Consider the following 25,528-nt stretch of genomic DNA (forward strand, 5'->3'; position numbering starts at 1 on the left):
TTTCCCAGCCTTCGCTCTGAGGAGTTCGTATATCCGTGATATTTCATGCCCGCCCTCTGAGACATCATACATAGTTTCAAGGGTGGCATCAGGGTCATCTGCCAGTGCCGTCACCGGCCATCTCTCTCTTACTCGTTTCACTAGCCTGGCATAGGTGATGTACTGGCCTCTGTGCACCCCCGTCTCATCCTGCAACTTTTGGAAGTCCAACGCCTCCCCCTCCCGCCATATGTCCCCGAGCGTGGCCAGGCCCACCGGCTCCCAGTGCCTACGGACAGACTGAAACAGTTGGGAGTCGTTTTCGCACAGGGCCACCAGCGGGACCTGCCGAGATAGCGGTTCTGACTCCCCCATCAATTTCCACGTTCTGTGCCAGACCTCCCATCCCAACCTCAATAGCCGCCCTCTTCCCGTCAGTTTATTCCTTTGTAGCCACACCACCTCTCTCAGGAAGTATGGGGCCGCATCCTCCCGCAGCAACCTAGATTCCGCCGAATCTTCATCAGACAACCACCTGGCCACATACAACAGCTGGCCCGCCAGATAATATAGTTCGAAGTTGGGCAAGCCTATACCCCCCTTCTCATGCGGGTTCTGGAGCTTCCACAGGGCCACCCTATTCCTGGAGTTACCCCACACGAAGCCCCTACAAATACTATGAAGTCACACAAATAGGCTCTTAGGGATCAAATACGGGACGTTCACGAAGAAATGCAGGAGTCTGGGAAGGACCACCATTTTCAGCAAAGCCGCCCTCCCCATCATGGACAGGGGCAATCTGGACCAGAATGCCATGCTGTTCCTGACCCCCTCTATGGCTCTCTCTGTGTTATGCTTGTGTACCGCCTCAGTCCGGTGGTAAATATTTACCCCCAGGTACCTAAACGTGTCGGTCCGCCATGGTATTGGCAACACAGGCAGCCTCTCCAGCGGGACGTCCCTGTACCCGCCCAGAGGGAACAGGCTAGACTTCCTGGGGTTCACTGATATGCCCGAGAGGACAGCGTAATGATCCAGGACCTCCAGCACGTACTGCAGGTTCTCCTCCGGGTAGCGTAAGTAAAGCAGCATATCGTCCGCATAGAGAGATATTAAGTGGCTGCCGCTGGCGGTGTTAATGCCCACCTCTCCGTATTGTTGCCGCAGGCATATTGCCAGCGGCTCCAGCGCGAGTATATATAACATGGGTGACCAAGGGCATCCCTGCCTGGTCCCCCTGCTGAGTTGCCAGGCATCCGAGACTGTGGCCCCTGTCTTGACCCTCGCCACCGGGCTGCTATATAACAACTGGACCCATCTGATATACCCAGGGCCCACGCCGTATCCCTGCAGGGCCGCTTTCAGCCAAGGCCATCTCACTGAATCGAAGGCCTTGACCGCATCCAGCGACACTACCGCCATCTCGCCCATGTCGTCCTTAGTATGGTCGATAACATGGTGCAGCCTCCTATGGTTATCACTGATATTCCTGCCTGGGACATATACCGTTTGATCCGGGTGGATCAGCTTGCCGATCACCTTCTTCAACCTGTTGGCCAGCACCGCCGTGAGTATTTTGCTGTCCTGGTTTAGCATGGACAGAGGTCTCTAAGATCCACACTCAACAGCCGGCTTGCCTGGTTTCAGTAATGGGATAATCATGGCCTCACGGAGGGACAACGGGAGTTCTCCCTGTTCGTATGCCTCGTTAAACAAGGCCAGCAGTGGCTGGAGCAGCTCCTGCACGTACACCTTGTAAAACTCACTAGGCAGTCCATCCGTTCCAGGTGCCTTACACGTGGGGAGGCCCCGGATCACCACCTCCAGCTCGTCTGAAGTGATAGGGGCGTCCAGTTCCTCCCGCTCCAGGTCGTCTAGGGTGGGCAGACCAACGTCTTCCAGTGTGTTCAGGATGTCCTGACTCCTGTCCTCCCCAGTGCCCTCATACAAATGTTTGTAGAACCTGAGGAGTTCCTCGTTCACCCCATCCTGAGTGTTGCGAAGACAACCGTCCTCACCACAGATCTCATGAATAACCACCCGGGGGGACTCGCTCTTGTACAGCCAGGCCAGCGGTCTGCCTGGCTTGTCGCCCCCCGCGTGCAGCCTCTCGGTGTATTTCCTATGGTTCAATCTGCATAGTCGATCACAAAGAGCACTGCACGCCACCTGAAGGTCCCTCGCCCTAGTCTTGTCTTCCTGAGTGGCGTTCTCGAGACGAGCTAGGCTCTCCAGTTCCCTTTCGGTGTCCTGAAGCTCCCTCTCGATACCCCCTTGAAGTCCTTTGGATTTAGAGATGGCCACTCCGCGCACCACTACCTTAAAGGCCTCCCACAGAGTTCCCACAGAGAGCACGCTACCCGTGTTTATCTCAAAGTATTCCCCGATGGCAACCCTCAGGTCCTCCCGGAATCCCTCATCCTGCAGTGCCTCCGACCAGAGCCTCCATGTGGGGACCCGAGGCCTAGGGGGTTGGTGTCGCCACTCTACCACCAGGGGCGAATGGTCCGACAATACTCGGGCCTTGTATTCCGCCCCCACTAATTCACCCGCTATCTCGGCAGTTCCAAACACATAATCCAATCTCGTGTATGAATCGTATGGCGCCGCATAGTGCGAATACTGCCTATCTGTGGGGTGGAGTTTCCTCCACACATCTACCAGTCCCAGGTCTCCCAGCAATGTCCCGAGCGCCTTGGTCGCCGGCGACATTTTCCCTTTGGTATCAGCGGACCGGTCAATTTTGGGATCCAAGACGCAGTTGAAGTCCCCACCCCACACCATTGCACCCCCTACCAGGGGGCCTAGTTTGCCATAGAGGGATCTAAAGTAGGCTGCAGTATCATGATTGGGGGCATACAGGTTGAGGATGTGTACTTCCCTGTTCTCCAGGAGTCCTGTTATCGCCACCATTCTGCCCTCCGGGTCCACTATCGAGTCAAGCACCCGGAACGACACGTGCGGCGCCACCCAGTTGATAACCCCTCTAGCATACGCCGAGTACGTTGGCACCCACCACATTGCCCTTCCACTTCCTCTTGACCACCTCCAATTTCTCCCTAGTGAGGTGGGTCTCTTGTAGCAGGGCTATATCTATCCGCATCCTCTTCATGTATAGCATTACCTTGTTCCGCTTGAGGTAACTATTGAGGCCTCGGACATTCCAGGTAGCTATGCGAAGATTATCCGATGCAATCAGTTCGGTCAATACTCAGCCCCGCCCTCCCCACAATGCTCCCTTGGTCTAACTCTCCGCCGGCTCTTCCGTCCTTGATCCCCGTCCCCCCTCCCTGTTTCCCAACTACACACCACAGCAAACAACCCCTCCCACCCCAACAAAAGCCCAGCTCCATCCCTGGATCTCAGGCCCACCCGCGTCTGGTCTTATCCCGTATTCAAGGAGTAGGACCCCGCGGGGCGTCGCCGATCTAACAGCGACCTAACTAACTAGATATGTTACTACTGGGGACAAAGGAAGCCTCTCGGAGCTCCCAACCAAGTAACCACGGGTAGGCACGCCCAATGGGCCAGCCAGTCAGCACCGCATCATACGCACCATATGCCGTATAAATGACTATATTCAAGTCCCAATGTCTCGGCCCCATTGCCCTAGGCGACCTAGCCGTAAGCTACTTATCTTCCGTAGTCTCTGCCTGGATGCCCGGTTCTTGAGGACTGCCCAGCGCGTCTAGCCAGTCCATTGCTTCAGTCGGTGTTTCAAAGAACAGGGATCTGTTTCTGTAAAAAACGTTCAATTTGGCCGGGTAGAGTAGCATGTAGCGATGGCCAGCTTCACGAAGTCTCCTTTTCACCGCCCCGAAGTGCATCCGACTCCGCTGTACTTGTAGCGTGTAGTCAGGGTAGGCCGTGATCTTGGCCGATCCTCTGTCAATCATTCCTCCTTTTCGAAAGAATTCAAGAATCATTTTGCAATCTCGGCAGTTCAGAATTTTCGCGATCACCGGCCGCGGGGGGGCCCCAGGAGGCGGCCTCCTGGTTAGGGCCCTATGCGCCCTCTCGACTGAAAACCCCTGGGTCAGCACCCCGCCGGTAATCTCCTGCAAAAACATGGATTCCACAAATTCCGTGGGGTCTGGTCCTTCCGCTCGCCTGGCATATTGTTGCGCCTGGCACGTCCCTCCGCCTGCTCCGCTCTGTCCTCCAGGTTGCCCGCCCGTTGCACAAGGGCGTGTAATTCCTTCTTATGAGCAGCACAGTCTGCCGTGTTCGTGGCCGTCTCCTTCTCAATGGTCCCTGTGCGCTGCGAGATCGCCCTCACATCCAGTCTAAGCAGATTCACCTCCTCCTGGACGGCACCGATCTTAAGGTTTAAGCCTTCCTGCAGCCCTTTCATGGCGAGGCCCAACTTGGTCTCCCATGACACTTTTAAGTCCGCAATCGCCGCCAGCACCTCCTGTATTGTGCCCGGCGACTCTGCGACCGTCACGGGGGTCTCTTTGTTCTTGCCTCCTTCTGCCCCTGAGGGGGACTTGGCGTAAGCCTCCATCGTGGGCTGTTTGGCCTTGGGTTTCACACCTCTCGTGGTCATATTGTTGTATGAGTCGGGCGGGGGCCCGTCCCGCCAGGCACCGAAGGGGAATCACGCCACTCAATGCACAAAGCCTGGCCCACCACACCATGGGGCATCCAACACGCCCAGAGCACCCCAACCACCGGGCCCACGGTCCCGTCGTCACAGCTACATCCGTTCGGCCCTACAGCTCGCCGGGCCACCGCGCGTCCTAGGCGGCGCTCACGTGTACTAGTCCCCAAGCGAAGGGACCCATGGGTCCTGCACTCATAATCGCGACACTGACTTCACGGTCCTCGGTGTTCGCAAAGTGTCGCCGCCATTTTGTCTTGTCCGCCTGCTCAGGGCTCATCCCAGTCAATCGCATTTATTTCGGTTCCCGGGTCTCCTAGACATCACAAACTTTCAGCGGGTGTAGTGGTCGCATTCCCACACCTGGACATCGATTTCCAGCGTCGGCCGGCCCCCGTGGACGCACCCTTCCATCAGGATCAAAACAGGATCAACGGAGCTCCTCCAGAGTGCGACCCTTTACATGGCCGTCCAAGCCACGCCCCCCGTATATTTGTAGACTTATCCTTCAAGTATGTTCTTACAATAATTCCCTTAGGGTCCAGTCATATCATATGAAACATAAATAGGGGAAGACACAAGCTTGAAAGACAGCAATCCTTTCTGTGCATTAAAATAATCAGTAGAGTTGTCAGAACTTTCTGATAGTTCTGTTGTTTTTTATTACTGTACTTTCCCTGTATATGTTCCTATATTTATATCTTGTATTCACACTACTTTCCTAGGGGTCCAGGCACATCATGTGATATATATATATATATACTTATATAGGGTATGCTACTTACCCTATATATATATATATATATATATATATATATATATATATATATATATATATATATATATATATATATATATATATATATATGGTAAGTAGCAGGTGTGAAACAAAGCAATCATTTCTCTGCATAAAGGTAAACAGTTCGGTTATGAACACTTTTTGCTACTAGTGCTGTTTTTTGTCTTACTTCAATTTCCTTGAATATATACTCATATTTGTATGTGGTGTTGTCTCTTTGTGTTTTGTCTATAATAATGCAATTATGTAGTAAGTGGTTTTATTATCTACTTATCACATGTTTCACAGTATGCAAAAGTCTAATAAGAAAACAGTTATCATTTCACTATTCAACATGGCAAGTTTATGAATATTGCACCTTCATCATGTATGATGCACACAATGCCTATGTTTCTACATGAGCACCTTAGTATACTGGATGGACGAATTAGCACTTGATTCCAATGATCCTTGACACTTTTTTCTATTAACATTACAATAAGAAACCCTTGTACAGACTTTTCATGAAAGATAAATGCACATGTGATGTCATCAGTGATGTCATCAATGATATTTTTGATGTCATCTTTGATCTCCTGGGTGTTAGTCTTAGCAGTGCACGGTGGTGGAGCGAGTTATGGTTGCTTAGCTTACCATAACTGGTGAATTTCAAGGGATTTTCGGTTTACTTGGAACCATAACGTCCCTTTAACAACGTTTTTTCACTGAATTTCATAGGTTTTTAGTAGCACAACTTAACCATAACGTCCCTTTAACAAAGTGTTTTAACTGAATTTCATAGGTTTTTAATAGCACAACTTAACCATAACGTCCCTTTAACAAAGTTTTTTTCACTGAATTTCATAGGTTTTTAGTAGCACGACTTAACCATAACGTCCCTTTAACAAAGTTTTTTCACTGAATTTCATAGGTTTTTAGTAGCAAAGCTTAACAATAGTAACTTTGACTTTATGTACATGTAATATGGAACATACTGAACCACTTCTACTGAATGTAATGTCCGCAAACATTTTTGATGTCTGCGGACATATTCGGACAACAGTACCACAACCTAATAAGTCTGGGGGGGGTATGTTTAATTGTTGTATTACAACATGATAACATTTAAAAAATTCACAAAGTAGTACACATACATATTATATGTAGTAAAACATAAGAAATGTAACCCATATATGTACTGCACTAACCATTCATTTAAATACAATATATTCTAAAATGGAATATAACAAGAGAAGATAAATAGGCTTCCAACATAATTACCTCACAGACACTCCACAACTAAGACCAAGACCAGACCTACAGAGTACTCAGAACATATCTTACCTGAAATAGTAAGTGTACATCATTTTACTCATATCTTTATAAACTTTCTGTATTAGATTTGTACTTGTCCCCCCTCACCATATCCCAGTCAATTATCCCCAAACCCTCTCCATAATCCAAAAGGTTTTGATGAGACTTCCATCCCTTCTTCACCTGATACCAATCATGTTGAAAACCCTAATTCTCCTGTTTTTGTTTCTGTTTCTGCCTCACATTCTCTGTCATAAATTATTAATATATGTGAAATAAAGTTACATTTTTATATTGTGTTGTAATTACTTCCCATTTTTTATTTTTTAAAAAACAATAAATAAAAGAAAATGGAGGTGTCCTGAAGAACACTATACCCGTCCATATTGTTCGCTAGTAAGTTGAAACTGTACTAAGAACCCAATTGGTGTCCTGAAATGTTCGTAAATAAACGAAAATGGAGGTGTCCTAAAGAACACTATACCTGTCCATACTGTTCGCTAGCAAGTTGAAACTGTTCTAAGAACAAAAGCGGTGTCCTGAAATGTTCGTAATTAAACGAAAATGGAGGTGTCCTAAAGAACACTATATCTGTCCGTACTGTTCGCTAGCAAGTTCAAACTGTTCTAAGAGCCCAATTGGTGTCCTGAAATGTTCGTAATTAAACGAAAATTGAGGTGTCCTAAAGAACACTATACCTGTCCTTAATGTTTGCTAGCAAGTTAAACTGTTCTAAGAACACAATTGATGTCCTGAAAAGTTTGTAATCAAACGAAAATGGAAGTGTCCTAAAGAACACTATATCTGTCCTAGTGTTCGCTAGCAAGTTTAAACTGTTCTAGAACACACGCAATGTCCAGAAATGTTCGTTTGATGTGTGACGCACTTTTAATTAATTCAGGACCCGAACACTGTCCGTAGAACATCAACGCGCATGCACAAACCAATGCCCGTGCATTTGGTGTCCTGCGGACAGGAGCTTCCTTCGCGGACATGTTCTCGAAGGGATCATGTGACCGCGCCCATGCTGATCCCGTGTTCTGAATGCGGACACTATTCGTGTCCCCAAACAATTTAAAAGTACATTTTCAAGTAATCCACAATATTTTTCCATAAAAACTCATCATGGCACAAGTCCCACATAGTAATCCTGAGTTTCTACATATCTTTTGAAACTTTTTGAACCCTTTTTTGTGTTCGATCTGTCAGCAGAAAGCATGCATGTCCGTGAACCGCGTACAACCACCCCTATAAAAGACCACGCCCTACAGCTTATTCTCATTGTGTTTCTGGCTATTCTTCAGAGCACAGCTATTTCTCCAGCAACTTGCTGATTACACCATCGAGATGGCATCCATGGCTGCAGAACTGCCACCTGGTGCTGCACCTGCTTCAGCACCACTCCCACCCCTCCAACACCACCACCTTCCCAAGGGCCTGAAGAGGGGAACAGGAGTGAGGATGCAGAGGATGAAGAAGAGGATGACGAGAATGAGGTAGAGGAAATCCCTACTACCCACACTAGGCGTGAGTCTTGGGTGTGGCGGTTATTGGTCCTAAGGCTCGTGCAAACCGTGTTACCTGCAATGAGTGCAAAATGATACTCAGTCGTGGGAAGCACGGTTAGTACAGCTTTGGGACCACTACTATGAAGCGACACCTGAGGTCATTTCACTCTGGGGCTATTCGCAGGGTTGTACCTTGCGAAGAACGTAGCAGGTTGATTTCCTCTACTTCATCCTCTGTTTCTGATCCTGTCACCACAAGGACCACCTCTGTGGGACAGCGTCTTCCTCAAGCTGCCTCACAGGCCATACAGAATGCTGATGACCCTTACGAGGGTCACAGTTGTATGTATGTACTGTGACACAGTACTCTGCAGGGGGGAGCAACTTCGTAGTGCTTTTGAGACTATCGTCTCAGAGCACGAGAAGATCTGCTCACTACCCAAATACAACCCACTCTACATCTTCCTCTCTCAGCTCACCCTTCCTTATCCCTGTGGTTGGTGTCCCCCCTTTACCTTCCTTTCCCCTCCTCTCCTAGTGTGTCGTGTATAAAAAACAAAAATAAATACAAAATATAAAAAATCAAAAATAAAATAAGGCTCTTTTCAGAGCCGCCTTTCAGAGTTAATAAATAAAAGTGAAAATAAATGAAGCAGTGCCCTTTGTATTTTTTAGAAGTCCGCGGACAGTTCGCGAACATTTAAAAAATTGGGTTGCTACCCGATCACAAACATTGCAATTTTCTCTGGGAAGAAGTGGTGGCTCTGAAAAGAGCCTTTGGGTGGTGATTGTAAGTCACAAATTATAAATACTTAACACCTACTTCAAAATGGTTGTTGTAATTCCAAAAAAGGTTGCAATGCATTTTGTACATTTCTCAGAAAAATCTGATTGCCAGCATAAGTAAGATGGACTCCATCTCTGCGAAAAATATATGTACTACGAAACATAATATTTTCATTGTGAAAAGAGGACTTGCCAAAATCTCTTAGAAAGGCACAAACAGCCTTATTAACATTGCACCTTGCTTTTTCCATTTGTGGTCCAAATGAAGAAGAACGAAGCCACATTCGTCTCTGCGCAATCCGTGAAAATATCACTTGAGAATTAGGAAACATGTCCATAACCTTCCCAAGTCCTTCTTTCATAGCAAATTGCAAAAAAATTCCAGTCACATGTCCTAAACGGTTCCCTCCACAATGAATTACAATTATATCTGGATGTTGCTCTGTCTCCAAAGTAGCACAGAGAGGTAGCAAATCCAACCACTTCATTCCACGTACTCCATGCCAGTGTACTTCCACATGTGGGAATCCAAGATCTAAAGCTGCTCCACAGCTTTCTGCATGCACCTTCAACCAATGTATCCACGAATCTCCCAACATCCAAACAATCTGTTTCCTGAAACACACAGCCATAGCTATCTTTTGTTCTCTCAGCAAAAAGAGTATCTGATAAACTCTCTCCTGGCACAACATACCCACTAAACTTTCCTGACCAATCCCTTTCAGTGCTTATTCTCATTTGCATGACTTCTGAACCCAAAAATCCCGGGATGTAACTCCCGATGTCCGCGAACTACCGCCATGTCCGCGGACATATCGTAACATGAACAGCCCTTCTACCATTTCCACTTCACTCTCTCTGCCATTCCCTCATTGGATGTAGCTAATAAATCACATGACCATGCACCAATCACATTCAATACCTCTAGATCTAAATGCATCATCATAGATCAGCACTGCAAATGTACTGTGAATCTCTCTGAGTACAAGTGTCATATCATTGGCAAGCACCATCTACCAGAAATACTGTACAAGTCTCCAAGATTTCTACTTACAGCTCCATGCATATCCATATGCATGAACACAAACTTCAGGTATGCATATTTTCTGTACAATAGATGAACACATTTTCAAACAGACTTTTAGCTTGTGTAATTTTGTAAAATGAATTTACTGTATTTTTTTCAATATCCTAAAATCCACTATCACTTATAAACCTTTATACTATTTACTTTCTTTATAAACACACACTCAAATAATGTTAAACTAACATTTTTTAAATGAAATATATAGACTACATATATTTAAACAAAATTGCATGCAAGCACAAATATGTTTAAATCTTTAAAAACATACTTATACAATTTCATATTTTTTTGTTTTTATTTATTTATTTACTTAATTACTTTAATTTAGACATGACATTGAGGCGCTATTACCTAGAACAGCTTACTTACAGAAATAGTGGTATTCACTGGTATATTATAAATTTCACAAGACATAGTAAAGATATTTTTTTTTGCTACAGTCATTCGATACAATTTGTTCATTAAGAACATATCATATGTACTGAACTGATGCAATGTATCTTATGTAAATAAATTAGTTTAATGGTTTTAAAGAAGGCACTGAGGATTTCAATTTAAAAAATCAATATCTAAATTAAAAACTGTGCTATATACAAACAAAGTTACTAATTTGAAGCTTTTACAATTGCAGTGAAGACCAGTCTACTGAAAAGAAGCAGCCCAATTCGAAGAACAAAGAAGAACTAAGAAGTTACCTGTTAATTTAAGAAAAAAAGTAAGTATAATATCACCATGATATTTGTATTATTAATCAAACATACTATAACGTTAATACAAGCTATTTCTGTGCCTAAAAATAGAGCTTGTGTACCATTTTGTCCAAAAATCTCCATGTCTTAAACAGTGATTTACAGCCAGAATGGCCCACAAATTCCTATTTTTGGACACACAAATTACCCAACTGAACCGCTACAATTTTCATATTATAGAACAAACAACTGTTTTAATTGAATACATTAGATTTACTATTTGTACTTTTCCACACCACTAGCTTACTTTTTTTTTTGTCATCTGAACCCCAGTTTAGTAACACATTAATGCAAGACTACCCATCGCTACTAGTTGTAGTTCCCAATGCACAATCACACACCATTACATACATCTTTATCATCTTACTCAAACACTCATGCACACAGCACACATAAATTCCAGAACACCCCAACCCATATCTTCTTTATTTTTTTCAACAGACCCTAAAGAATGCCTACCAAAAGTCAAGTCCGTAGAAAGCAACGCAAAAGTAGAGCAAATGAAAATAAAAGTGTCCAACATAAGCATCCATCTCTAGCAGAATTTGTAAAAAAAGTTGAAACAAAACAGCTAATACAGTCATTTAGTGAAACACAAGAAGTTTCAAGTACAAAAACATTGCCTCCTCTATCAAAATGTAAAACAAAACAAAAAACAATTAACAGAAAATCAGCTCTCACTACAGATAAAACTACTTCTTCAAATTTTAATATAGTGCAAAGTAAGCATACCAAGAAAAGTATTTTAGCCAAAACGTACCTTCACAAAGTCCTTTAACATCTTATAAAAATAGGAGAGAAATCAGGTTCAACGCTTAAAACCTATTGTAGGAAATTAATCTTAGAAGCGTTGATGGACAGTCAATTCTTCCGAAAAGAAAGTTATTTATTTTACTGTTAAACAAAATGAAACCACTAACAAAACTAATAACTAAATTACAAAAAAGACTTCTCAATAAGCGAAATGTCAACAGAAAGAACTTCTTAAATATCTGCGGGGGTGAATGGAATCACACCACGAGCACAGAACCATATTTTAATGAAGAAGCGTACACACAAAAGCAAACAAATACAATTGCCATACATAGCAGTGGTCGAGGTTATGAAAAAGTGAATAATACCATAATGGAACAAGAAGTACTCCTTACAAAAATATGCCCTGAAAACTTAGAATTACCCCTCCATTCAACTGAATCAGAACGTCTAGTGTACAAATGGCCATGCACGTCAATGTGTAACATTCCCAAACAATGTTTCAAATCTTTACGACAATTCCTCAATAAATATATAAAAGGCAAAGACAAAATCAAAATTAAATTACTCCAAAATATGGATACCTGTCCAGTGCGCAAGTACACAGGACTACAAGGACATTCATTGGCCTGCATTACAGGACCTACTTGTAAAACCACTTTCCATGATATCAAAAGCATATCAACACATCATTCAACTATAAGAAATCTAGTCTATACACTGTACTATGCTAAAAGTCCTGCTTTAGCACTAGCAAAGTTAAATAACATCCTTCTACATGGTACAGCAAAAGACCTACTTGAAGAAATTCACTATATTCAGAAAAAATATTTTGGAAGTGAAAGCCATTTACAGAATGAAATAGCTTTAAACCAATTAAGCAACAATTCTACACATGGCAACTTTTTGCTAAACACATACAAAAAAGAAATACTAAAATTTAAATGTACATCAGCTGAAGTACCAAACCATGTATGTGTATGTTGCCGTAGAACTTTTTTATAAAAGTAACACAATAACTGCAGACCTATCATACAAAATACAAGACAATGAAGATTCTAATGGCTTGAATTAGCTCTCTACCTTGTAGCAGAAAACAAATACGAAATAACTGAGCCCTTAATACTTTGCAGTTACTGCACTACAAAACTTGACAACCAAACTCCTTCACGTGCTACCACAAATAATTTGGAATTATACCCAGTACCAAAACCCCTACAACAACTTAATTTATATGAGAGCATCATAATTCAAACAGTACACCCATTTCAAGCAATAATACGCCTTCAACCAAAAACAGCAAAAATACCTCCCTCTGAATAGGTAAAATGCATTTGTTGAAAAGTAGTTTATTTACCATTAGATCTAAAAGAAAATATGCATACTCTAGGAGTGCAACGTCCAATGCAGCAATCTTTAATTATCTTAGTAAATGGAGTACCTACAAAATACAAAAAAATATGGCAACAGCTGGTCGATTTATATAAAGTTAGACAAGCCTTCCAATATCTTAAAGAGAATAATGAATATTACAAAGAAATTAATATTGAAGTAAACTTGAAAGATACAACTGAAATAATTCAAGAAACACAAGAAGCTAGTCAATTTAAGCTACTAGATCCTGCTACAATATCAAATACTTTAGACCATTATACAATTCATCCTTTGCACTATAGTGACACCGTAGAAGAAGTACTGGAAGCTTACCAAATGCGTCAAACAAAACGATCACCAATCAGCATATGGGAAAAAAGTATAGAAGCACGTGCTTTTCCTCTACTCTTTCCTACTGGCAAAGGAGGAAGGTATAATGATAGACCTATTCAAATATCAGCTTCAGAATACCGCTCATTACGGATGTATTCTGAAGATCCCAGATTTAGACAAAATGTGGAATACATATTCCACCTACTCTTTGAAAGTGAACTAGCAACTTTATGTTACAGAGTTGCACACATATTAAAATCAGGATCACACTTTCAAAATATGACAGCTACACAATTATTAGAAAAAGTGCAACAAAAGGATGAGGTTTTACAATCAAATATTACAAATCTATTAGCAAATATGCGTAGTACTAAAGAGTACTGGTTTCGACGTCATGGAGATGTACGTTGTATGATCAGAAACCTTGGCCCACCCACTTGGTTTGTTACATTAAGTTGTGCAGAATATGCATGGGAAGATTTACATGATTTCCTACGCATATCAAATAAAAACAAAACAAACATAGATATACTAACACCTGGAGAACTTTGTTCTTTGGATCCTGCTAATGTTTCAAGATATTTTCACCATTGCTTCATTGCTATGCTACATGTTATTTGTAATAAAACTGTTCCTCCCCTTGGAGAAGTGCAACACTTCTTTTGGAGAAAAGAATACCAGCTAGAGGAGCACCACATATCCACATGCTTTTATGGATTAAAGATGCTGCTAAATTTGGTCAAGGCAGTGATGCCACTGTTTTACAGTTTATTGAAAAATATGTCACTTGTGAAATTCCATCAGAAGCCACAAATAGTGATCTTCATGCACAAATTTTAAAATTTCAAAGACACAAATGTGGAAAATATTGTCGTCGCAAATACAAAAACAAAGGGAAATACTACACCAAATGCTGATTTGGTTTCCCTTGACCAGTTACAAATGCAGGTCAAGTGAACAACCTCATGTCTTCAGTTAGACATAGTGTTAAAGGTAAGTCACGTAAAAATACATATTACATAAAAAGAAAAGAAGAAGAAAAATATATCAATGATTATAATGCAATCATTGCCTACTTATGGAATGCAAACATAGATGTGCAGTACATTGCAGACAATTCTACTGCAGTTGCACGATATGTCACAGCATACTTAACTAAAGCAGAAAAGACAGAGCTCCAAGACCTCTGAAATTACCTGTCATCAGATAAAACAGTATCTCAGAAATTATACAGCTTGGGCATAAAAATGCTCACCCATAGAGAATGTAAATCATATGAAGCAACTGATCGTTTAACTGGTACTGCATTGTATGGTAAATCTGAAAATATAGTATAGCTAAGTCTTGGTCCAGCTAAATCTAGAAAAAGAGTTCTAAAATCATATGAAGATATAGAAACAATAGCCAAACATGATCCCAACAGCCAAGACATTTTAAAAAAACAATGTATTGGACACATACTACCCAAACAGAAGTAATACTTTGGAAAACATGTCTCTATGTCACATAGCCCAAAACTACACATACAAAAATAATATGAAACCTGATGAAAAAAAAGGTAAATATAGAATAACAAACTGTGAAGGCAGCTTAGCTGAACTCACTAAACCAAATTTAATTAATCATATCAAATTATCATTAAAGACTGCTCAACATAAAGAAGTATATTACATGTCCCTGCTACAACTCTTCAAACCATGGAGAAAAGAAGAACAATTACTAGATAACTATGACTCATATGAGGATGCTTTCAAAGCAAATGAAAGCACTATAACTGATATAAACTTTGCACAGTACAAAACAATGTTGCACAATGAACAGCAACACGAAGAAGAACTCCAACCCAACTAGATAAGGACACTCCTGACAGTAGTCAACCTTCTGTAACAGGAAGCCAAGATCCACTGGGAGAACCACTAATAATAAATGAGGCATAATTAGCTATGATAGAAGTAGAAAACACCATGTGTCAGTATGAAGATAAGGAAGACTTAACTATACTACAATCAAAACTAAACAATGAGAAAAGTAGCATTTTTCAAGAAGTAACAAAACAAATTGCACATGGTGTAAAACATGAAAATAAAGAATGTTCCTGCAATAATTATAAACCTATACTACTGTACGTCAGTGGTGAAGCTGGTTCTGGCAAAACATTCCTAATCAAAATCATTAGTAAGTTCCTTCAACAATTGACAAACAACAAACTGTTAGCTGTTGTCACTGCCCCCACAGGTTTAGCTGCCTACAACATAGGTGGTGTTACATTACACTGATTACTACTATTACCAGTAGAACACCAGAAACAATTAGACTATTACAAACTTTCTGCAGAAGCTGCAATGGAATTACGCAGAGTATTGAAACAAATGAAAATGCTACTAATAGATGAAGTGAGCATGGTCTCAAACCTGATGTTAGCTTTGATTCACCTCAGATTACAAGAAGTACTCAAAACAGTCTATGAAGAGCTCTTTGCAGGAAAACACATTATTGTTTTTGGAGATCTGCTTCAATTAACACCAGTAAAAGGTGAGCCTATTTTTAAAACATTAGGACACAAACTCTGCCATAAAACTGTTGGCAGCATTGGAAATGTCAACCTTTGGCAACATTTCCAATACAGAGAATTAACAGAAAACATGCAGCAATCTGCAGATCTCACTTATGCCAACATTTTAAAAAGTATCAGAGTTGGTATACTTTCTAAAGAAGCAGAAGCAATATTGAAAACCCAGCACATTAATGCACTTTACAGCGATAATGCATGTGCTACAGATGTTATGGAACAATTAGCCCACAAAAATGTCAATTGTATGGCCTTAATGCCAACTCTTGCAAGCTGTTTCAAATTCAATGAAATCATGCTAAGTAAAGAAATGCAACCAATCATGGAAATTAGCGCCACAGACAAACTAGATGTACATGTTATGACACTACCCATGTGTGACCAAGCCACAACAAGACTGAATAGTTTAGAAAAATCAATGTCAAACACAGCAGGCTTAGAAAAGATATTAAAATTATCCTTAAATTGCAGAGTAATGCTTAAACGTAACCTTGACGTGGACCAAGGATTAGTTAATGGAGCACTAGGTACAGTTGTTGGCTTTCAAACATACCCACGCGACAACAAAAATCATTTGTCAAAATACTCTTTGACACACTTTCAGAAGTAGAAAGGATAGGACGCTCAACAGCTAAATTCCTTCTCTTCAAAGATATGTATGTACGCAGAGAACAATTTTCTCTAACTCTTGCATACGCAGTCACGATTCATAAATCACAAGGTCTTACCCTAAACAAAGCAATGATAGATATTGGTAACACAGTCTTTAAAGAAGGCATGAGCTACGTAGCACTATCACGCTTACGTACACTTGACGGTCTATTTCTAATCAACTTTGATGCAAGTAAAGTAAACGCTGATATTCCTTGCATTTTAGAATATAATAGACTTTGCTCACTATACACTCCCCATCTAAACACATATTCTGTTCCACAGTTCCACAAAAACTAAAACGTTGTAAAAGAAAACTAAATCAAACAGAAATGCAACTGGACGTCACTGCAAATCCTCCAAAGAGAGTAAAAGAAACTAATACTTCATCAAGTACCACAAACAAAAAAGAATCAATTAGAGAAAGTAAACCAGGTACTTCTTTAAAGAAGGAAGACAAACTCCAAAAAACGCAGTTAGATACAGAACTACCTGGACCATTTAAATTCTCAAATATAGTTGGTGTAAGTTGCTATGCAAATGTAGCAATGAATATTCTATTTCAATTAACCCCAATTGTTGACAACATTTACTTACACAGTACAGACCCATTGTGTTTGCAAATGTTAGTACTTCACAGAAATGCAGCAAACAACCCTGACAACACGTATATTGTTTTTGGAATAAGACAACAATTGGACTACTGTGCTGGAATGGTGAAATTGACTATAAATTCACAGGAAGATCCACAAGAATTTCTAATGTACTTACTACAAGTACTGGAAAATAAAAACATACCTATAAATGAAATCTTTCAGATTTCATACATGTGGAAACATACATGCACTCTCTGCAACAATGTGACACAAGAAGAAATCCCCAATGAACGCTTCATATATATATCCATATCAAATTGTGAATCCATTCCATTTCAGCGACTTGTACAAAATGCAAACCATGGTAGATTATGCTCTACCTGCAATTCAGATAATCGCTCCACGTTAGTAATACAAACACATAGTAAATACATAATACTAATGCTTCTACGTTACAATGCAGATGGTACCAAAAACAACTGCAAGCTGACTGGATTCACACATGGTCAAATATCACTTGCTAAGAAAACCTTCACAACAATAGGTATAATCTACCTAGCAGGAGCCACAACCAATTCAGGGCACTACACTGCATATATAAAAAAGAAATGTGGATGGTTTGAATGTAATGATAACACCATTACTCTAAAGCAGAGATTACCAGGCAATCTTACAAATGCTTATTTGATGTTCTTAAAACCAAAATTTGATAACTAAACTGTATTTAAATCCTAAGAAAACTTGTGTTAAAAAAATATAAACTGTTAGAATACGCTAAAAGCTATCTAAATGCTCAAAGATTCTACAACAACTAATCAGATAAATGAATACCACTAAATTAGACCAAAAAATACACAGTTAGAATACGCAAATTGGTATCTAACTGTCCCAAAATTTAACAATATCCAAATAGATAAATCAATACCACTAAAATATATCAAAAAAATAGACAGTTAGAATACGCCAATTGGTATCTAATTGCTCCAAAATTTTATAATATCAAAACAAATAAATAATATGTTACTGTTCCAAAAAAATACAACAAGCCAAAGTATGAAGCATTAGCCAGAAACAACAAGTGAACACTGAAAACAAACAAACAAATAAACTGTAGCATAACAGAAAAAGGTTTTTTTTTAATCCAACATGGATTTTTTTTTCTCCCACAGACCCAATGATTTTAGCAACAAATACAGAAACTGAGCGAATTGCACAGTACTCTGATTTGTAATCTACTAAATATGAGGGTCCAAAAAAAAAAGTATATTGATTATACAATGTAATAAGTCATTACAAAATACTAATACTAACATGCTATTTTCTTTTATCACAGAAATTAACAAGAAAAACATGGACTCCCGTTACTAGACCAAACAGTAAGTATACAATAATAAGGAGAACCATAGCAGCATATCACATCCATAGTATCTAATACCTTTGTTCCTTATACATTTGTTTTTCACCCAAAGTTATAAGCAAATATGAATGTGATATGCTGCGGTGGTTGTTGCCAGGGCATAGAGTCTTGGGTGCATGGCCAAATGCACCCAAGACTCTATGCCCTGGCAACAACCACCGCAGCATATCATATCCATAGAGTCAAACATTTCAACTATGGTCTATGGAAACTTTTAATGTCCGCGGACATTATGAGTGTTCTTAGAACACTTTCAACTTGCCAGCAAACAATACGGACAGCGTTTTCAGGACACCCCCTATGAACATTTCAGAACAACGTGATAGTTCTTAGAACACTTTCAACTTGACAACGAACAATACGGACAGTGTCCTCAGGACACCCCCATTTTGTTTATTTGCGAAAATTTCAGGACACTGCGAGTGTTCTTAGAACACATTCAACTTGCCAGCGAACAATACAAACTACGCCTTCGGAACACCCCCTACGAACATTCCAGGACACCGCGAGTGTTCTTAGAAACGTCTTCAGAACACCCCCATTTTGTTTATTTGCGAACATTTCAGGACACCGCAAGTGTTCTTAGAACACATTCAACTTGACAACGAACAATACGGACAGTGTCCTCAGAACACCCGCATTACGTTTATTTGCGTACATTTCAGGACACCATGAGTGTTCTAAGAACACATTCAACTTGACAGAGAACAATACGGGTAGCCTCCTCAGGACACCCCCATTTTGTTTATTTGCGAACATTTCAGGACACTGGAAGTGTTCTTAGAACACATTCAACTTGCCAGCGAACAATACGGACTACGCCTTCAGGACACCCCCTACGAACATTCCAGGACACCGGGAGTGTTCTTAGAAACGTCTTCAGAACACCCCCATTTTGTTTATTTGTGAACATTTCAGGACACCGCGAGTGTTCTTAGAACACCTTCAACTTGACAGAGAACAATACGGACAGCGTCCTCAGGACACCCCCTACGAACATTCCCCGGACACCGCGAGTGTTCTTAGAAGCGTCTTCAGAACACCACCATCTTGTTTATTTGCGAACATTTCAGGACACCGCGATTGTTGTAAGAACACATTCAACTTGACAGAGAACAATACGGACAGCGTCCTCAGGACACCCCCATTTTGTTTATTTGCAAACATTTCAGGACACCACGAGTGTTCTTAGAACACATTCAACTTGTCAGCCACAACCCCATTCATATTTGTGAACATTTCAGGACACAGCGAGTGTTCGACAACGTCTTCAGAACACCCCCATTTTGTTTATTTGCAAACATTTCAGGACACTGCGAGTGTTCTTAGAACAGTTTCAGTTTGCTTACGAACAAAGCGGACACATATTGAGTCCTCAGAACACCCCCCATTCAGTTTATTTAGAACATTTCAGAACACCTGTGATGTCCGCAGACAAATCAAACACAAAAAGAACGTCTAACACATAAAAAACACAACTTTCATCCTATCTCATACACTCCCACCCTCCCCAAACACTCCTACACACCAACACACTCTACTAAATACTAATTTGAACAAAGTTTCACTGCGCTGTCCGCGGACGACCGCAAATCCAAGATGGCGGGCACTACCGAAAATCTGACGCGCTTCATGCTCCACGCCGTCCAATCCAGCGAACACGTTGCATGTCCGCGAACATCACGCAAGCCGATTGGCCAATCAGGACACTGTCCGCGGAGCGAACAGGGAAGTGTGTCCGCGTACCGAACACAGATATCACTAATTTTTTTTTATCTACTTTTTGGTCATTTAAAAAAAAACTACTGTACGGATTTTCACCAAATTTGCAAAAGCACGCTTTCGGGACCAAGCCGCTGCTCCTGGTCCAAATTTGGTGAAAATCCATCCAGCGGTTTGGGCTGTAGACGCGAGGAAAAAATGTTTCCCATTCAGTCTATGGGAAAAAAAAAAGTTTTGGGACCCCCCCTATAACTTTAGAACGGGTACGGGACTTCCAGTAGAGGCACTTGGCTCCTCCTCTACAGCTGTGTAGAATCAGAGGAGGGGGTAAAAGTAATATATGAATTTTTCAGTTGGGGAAATTGAGAATAAGGGGCTATAGAGGAGTGCTGTCTACTTGCCCCCACTGTTTTCAAAGTCTAAAAGTAGCACACTATATTAAGGGAATAATGGGACTGTGTGGCAAGCCCCTCCCATGAGCTGCAAAGAAAGTCTTGTTTGCACTGGCTCCCATGCAATGGAAGACGCACAACTATTATTAACCCATTGGCACTGCAGCTCAAAAGACCTTCTTAAAATCATGCAGTGATTGGGTGAACAGTTCCATGAAGGAGGCCACCTGGATCAAAGGCATGTCTGTTAGGACTACATAGTCCAGAATACAGTGTTTACCAAAGTATAAAATATCTTGAACCCTGGTCTGCCAGAGTTCAAGTAACAGCATTCAACCACGATGCCACAATTGCTTAATGCTTTATGGTGCATAATAAAAACCAGTTAAGAATCGTATCAGCAGGGTATTGTGGCTCTGAACTGGTGGTGTTGTGGGATATGTGACTTGGCTCAAATGAAATATTCTTTTTTCAGATTTCCGGTAGAAGGTTTCTTTTCAAGCCTTTTTAAAACCCACAATAACTTTACTAGTATTTGTTAATAAAGCCCCAACACTCCAACCATAAGACTGTCAGACTATACTACACTGATGATCACTAATATGGTTGAAACCAGGTATGTAGTTGTCTGTAGTCTTGAAAAACGGCTTTCTTGGGTTGATTAAGCTATTTATAAGTAGTGTTGCCCTTTAAGACAAAGGCACTTTTCAGAAAAAATACTTGCATTTGAGCCAGTTTGCATACTAACATGCTATAAATTAAGGCAACTGCTAACCGTTTTATTGTCTAGATTTGTGGACTATTCCAGAGCATTTGTGGGCAAACTAGTTAAAAAAAACATTCAGATTTAGTCCATTATTTGATAGAAAATGTGGGAGAGTCAGCTTAAAGAAGGGAATAGAGAAGCAGGAACAGCGTTTTCCTTTATCCAAATTGCAAGATTGGGGATTGTAAATGTCAATCTACATATTTGACCTCATATTATATTTTTCCATTTTCCAGTTTAACATCAATATTGATATATGTTTCTGAGATATGTCATTGGTTTCTCTCTTTGGTCAGATACTAAGATAATTTAGAATTAAAACACCAGTTGTACAAGTTATTTAAAATACTGAAGAGGAGATACACACACAAATCATTAGATATTAATTGAAGCGTAAGTATCTGGACATGCACTATACTTAAAGTTTTGTAATAATATGCAAGAAACCATAAACGTCCATAAGTCAGTAAAGGGTATATTTCCCCACCAACAACTGCTCACATGTATATTGTAAATGTTGTGCGCTTGAATCTTACTACGAACATGTAGATGATGGGTTAGGGTCAGGCAATATTGGTTTGCGGTGGTGTGGTTTAGGGGTAGTGAGGGGATTATGGGATTCTCCCCCACATTCCATGAACAGAAATCCGAGCAAAAAACACAACCAAGAAACATGGACGGTTTTTGTTTTCGTTTTTTTTTTAAGAGCAATAGACTTACATCCCTTAAGTCATGGTAACAATTTCCATGAATATGAAATGTGAGCTGTCAGCAGAGGACAGTGGTAAAAGCATAGCGTGAAACACGGCTGTTTGGACTTGATTGCCATTTTCCATGTGTTGCTAAGGCTTCTCATGCTTTGTGAAGAAAGTCATGCCTGTTTAGGCCTGCTATGCCATGTTATGATTTTCTATATGTGGTTTAACGAATGTCTGCACTCCTCACCAAAATGCCCAGTGAAGTCTATAAATGCTTCCTGTACGAAAACACTCAAATTCACTGTTCCAACACACAATGCAAATGCATCTAATCCACCGCCACATGGAAAATGAACACTCCCCTGAACAGTTATAAAACATTAGAACAGTACACCGCAATAAATTACAAAACATAGCCCTTGCCAATGGGTCCTTGCACCACAGGCTTAGAAGTATCCCTTATGGCAACACATGTCTCTTTACTCACAACACCGAACCACTAGAAATTGACGTGCAGATAGAGTTCTGGGTACTTCCAGTGTGCATGCACCAATACAAAAACAAAGCTTTCTGCCCCACTAAACTAAGCTACACCCTCACTCTGAAATATGGCAGCATGCTTGTAGACTATGAAAATGGCATCAGAGTATGTTATTAATCCCAGTAACATGACAAAACATAACAATGTTGCTGGTAAAGATTATTGCAAAAAACATGAAATCTTCCACTTGTGTTTCTTTTCTGCTTTAAGCTGATTGATAGATCCCTTTGCTATGTTCCAAGAAATGAAGACATCAATGGGCCTCATTACATGTATGGTGGTATGCTAAGAAAATGGTGGTATTGCCACATTACTGCATCACCATACTAGAGGTTAGGCTGTGAGGTGGAGGTAAAACCGCCACCTTACCAGACAAAAAATCTGCAAAATTGGCGGAATTAACGCTGGTGGAATTATCACTGGCAGTATTTTGCCAAAATTCCCATGCAGTCCTATGGACTGAAAAAAATTGGCATTTACACTGCCTACCGCCACTTGTAATCCTGTGGTAAATCCATGTGTCCAAGTGACAGTAACGGTAAATCCATCTGCTATATTTCAGCGGATTTATAGCAGAAATACCATCAAACTTGTAATGAGGTCGAATATCTGCTGTGAATGGATTGTAGTGTTATTATTTAATTATTATGGATGCACAATGATGACGGGAGATGGTTCCCGACAGATTATCCATGAAATAATTGAGGACATTTGCAAGAATATGGTCTTTGCTTCCTCGTAAATATTTTCTACATTACTTTTTTTTTACTGTCCATGGTTTACAAAGATCAGTTAAAATAGATTCAAATAGGTACATTTAAAAGAATCAGTATATACAGGCCCTGATTCATGGAATTATTTGCGTGTAAAACAGGGATTTGTGTGCCATTCTGCCCACAAATCCCCATTAGTCAAACAGAGATTTGGGGGCTGAATGGCACCATGCAATTCCCGGTTTAAAACGCGAATAATTCCTTAAATCAGGGCCACAATGTATAGAATCTAGAGTAGCATTAGAGGGATTGTATGCCATCCATCTTACTCTAGATATATAATGCTTGTACCTCTGCTGAGCTTCCAGATATTGTTCTCAATGGACTAAAGATTAATAAAGTCAGAAGAATTTGAAAGTTTTGGATATCTTCTTAACTTCAACATTTGCAATATTGATTTTTTTTTCTGGATGTGTACCAGGTTTAATCACTTTAAAAAAAAGCCTTATTATTCACAATTTCTAATGATAGAATCCAATGCAGTGAGAGTAGAAGAATTGTGTGCACATGTCAATATTGCAGCTATCCTCCGCAAATACCTCCCCTCTCGAGCGTTCTGCTCCTCTACCTCCAACTCCCTCAGGGTCTGTCGTTTTTCAGAGAAACGAGCTGGGGGTAGATCTCTGTCTTCGGCTGGGGCCTCCCTCTGTAACAGCCTCCCTGCCACTCTAAAACCTGAGGAGGACCATCTCTGGTTCCGGAAGCACCTCAAGACCTTCCTCTTTTCTTCTGCCTTCACTCCTCCTCTCCCCTGCTGATCTGTTCTCTCTTGGCACTATGCACCTGGTCACCCTCTATCCTCCGGGCCCAGGTACCTGCTCACCTTGCCACCCTCCCGCACTGCCTCGGGCCACCCCTTCCACTGGGGTCCGTATCTGTACCCATGCAGCTCCCCCCCTTTTCTTCCTGCACTTATCAGACCTACCCTGCCTGCTGCCTTAAACCTAGCACTTGCAAATTGCTGGCTGTACTACCACTGTTTGTTGCCTTTATTATTTATTTATTGCTATTTATCTGTTTCTCCTCTGCTTCACACTTTCCACTTCTCCTCCCTTCCATGCACTTTTCCCCTCCCCCTCTCCCATGCACTTGCACGTTCTCAATGCCACTGGGCCTAGTAAGATCACCGTTTTGTTCTCCCTATTCCCCTCCCATGCCTTTTCATGCTCTGAAACACTTGTGTACGAGCACAGTAGAAATGAAATATCAATATCAATATACTGTGATCGATTACTTTTGTTTCACAAGACCCAAGAGATTGATCCATTTATGAAATGAGAGGCAAAACTCTAACTCTTAAATTTAGAATTGGCCTACAACAGGTGATTGATCTGATACGTGATACCCAAGCTCGGATACCATTTCATCTGGCTTCCCCAATCATTGTGATTTTAAAACACAGAGGACCTGATCCACGGAGCATTTTTCATTGGACTCATCACATTGAAAAATGCTTTGTCAATCAGGCTATAGACTCACAGCCAGTGCTAACATTAGGACATAGCATGTAGTACAGGGCATCAAGGTTGACTTGGGATCAAATTAATAAAGAACTTATAACAAATGCGGAGCAAGTATGTCAAAACGTCTTCATATTAGAACAATATTTTTGAGATGAGTAACGTTGCAGCAATACACTTATATGCCAACCCATTTACCTACAGTACAATTCTATTTGGTGCTTGCAGCTGTGCAGTAGTTTAGTTAGAACGTGAGGAAACCCATGTCATTTCATCATAAGAGAAATTTAATTCAAGAAAATGAGAAACATCCAGCCACATTGTCACACAAAAGACTGATCCACCTTCATGAAATCTGGATAAACAATCACCCCTCCATCGCGCCACCTTAAGAAGGCACAGATCCATGATTTAGTGCCAAAGCTGTGTGTAACACTGATGTGTGTTGTTTGGGGACAGATACAATGTCACAGTTCACGGGGATGAATTACATATACATAACTCCCTTGTCACCCATGGGCAGCAGTGCCAACAAAAGCTGAATTGGTGCCTTCAAGGTGGATGGTCTATCAGCTGGAGAACAAGATAGATATTTCATCATGATTTATTTTTGAAGGTATATTTCAAAATGCATATCTTAGATGGAGTACGAGATAATACGATTGGAGCCTTGTGCTCA

The sequence above is a fragment of the Ambystoma mexicanum genome, chromosome 6q (assembly GCF_040938575.1).
Source record: "Ambystoma mexicanum isolate Mex_15411 chromosome 6q, UKY_AmexF1_1, whole genome shotgun sequence".
Taxonomy (NCBI): domain Eukaryota; kingdom Metazoa; phylum Chordata; class Amphibia; order Caudata; family Ambystomatidae; genus Ambystoma; species Ambystoma mexicanum.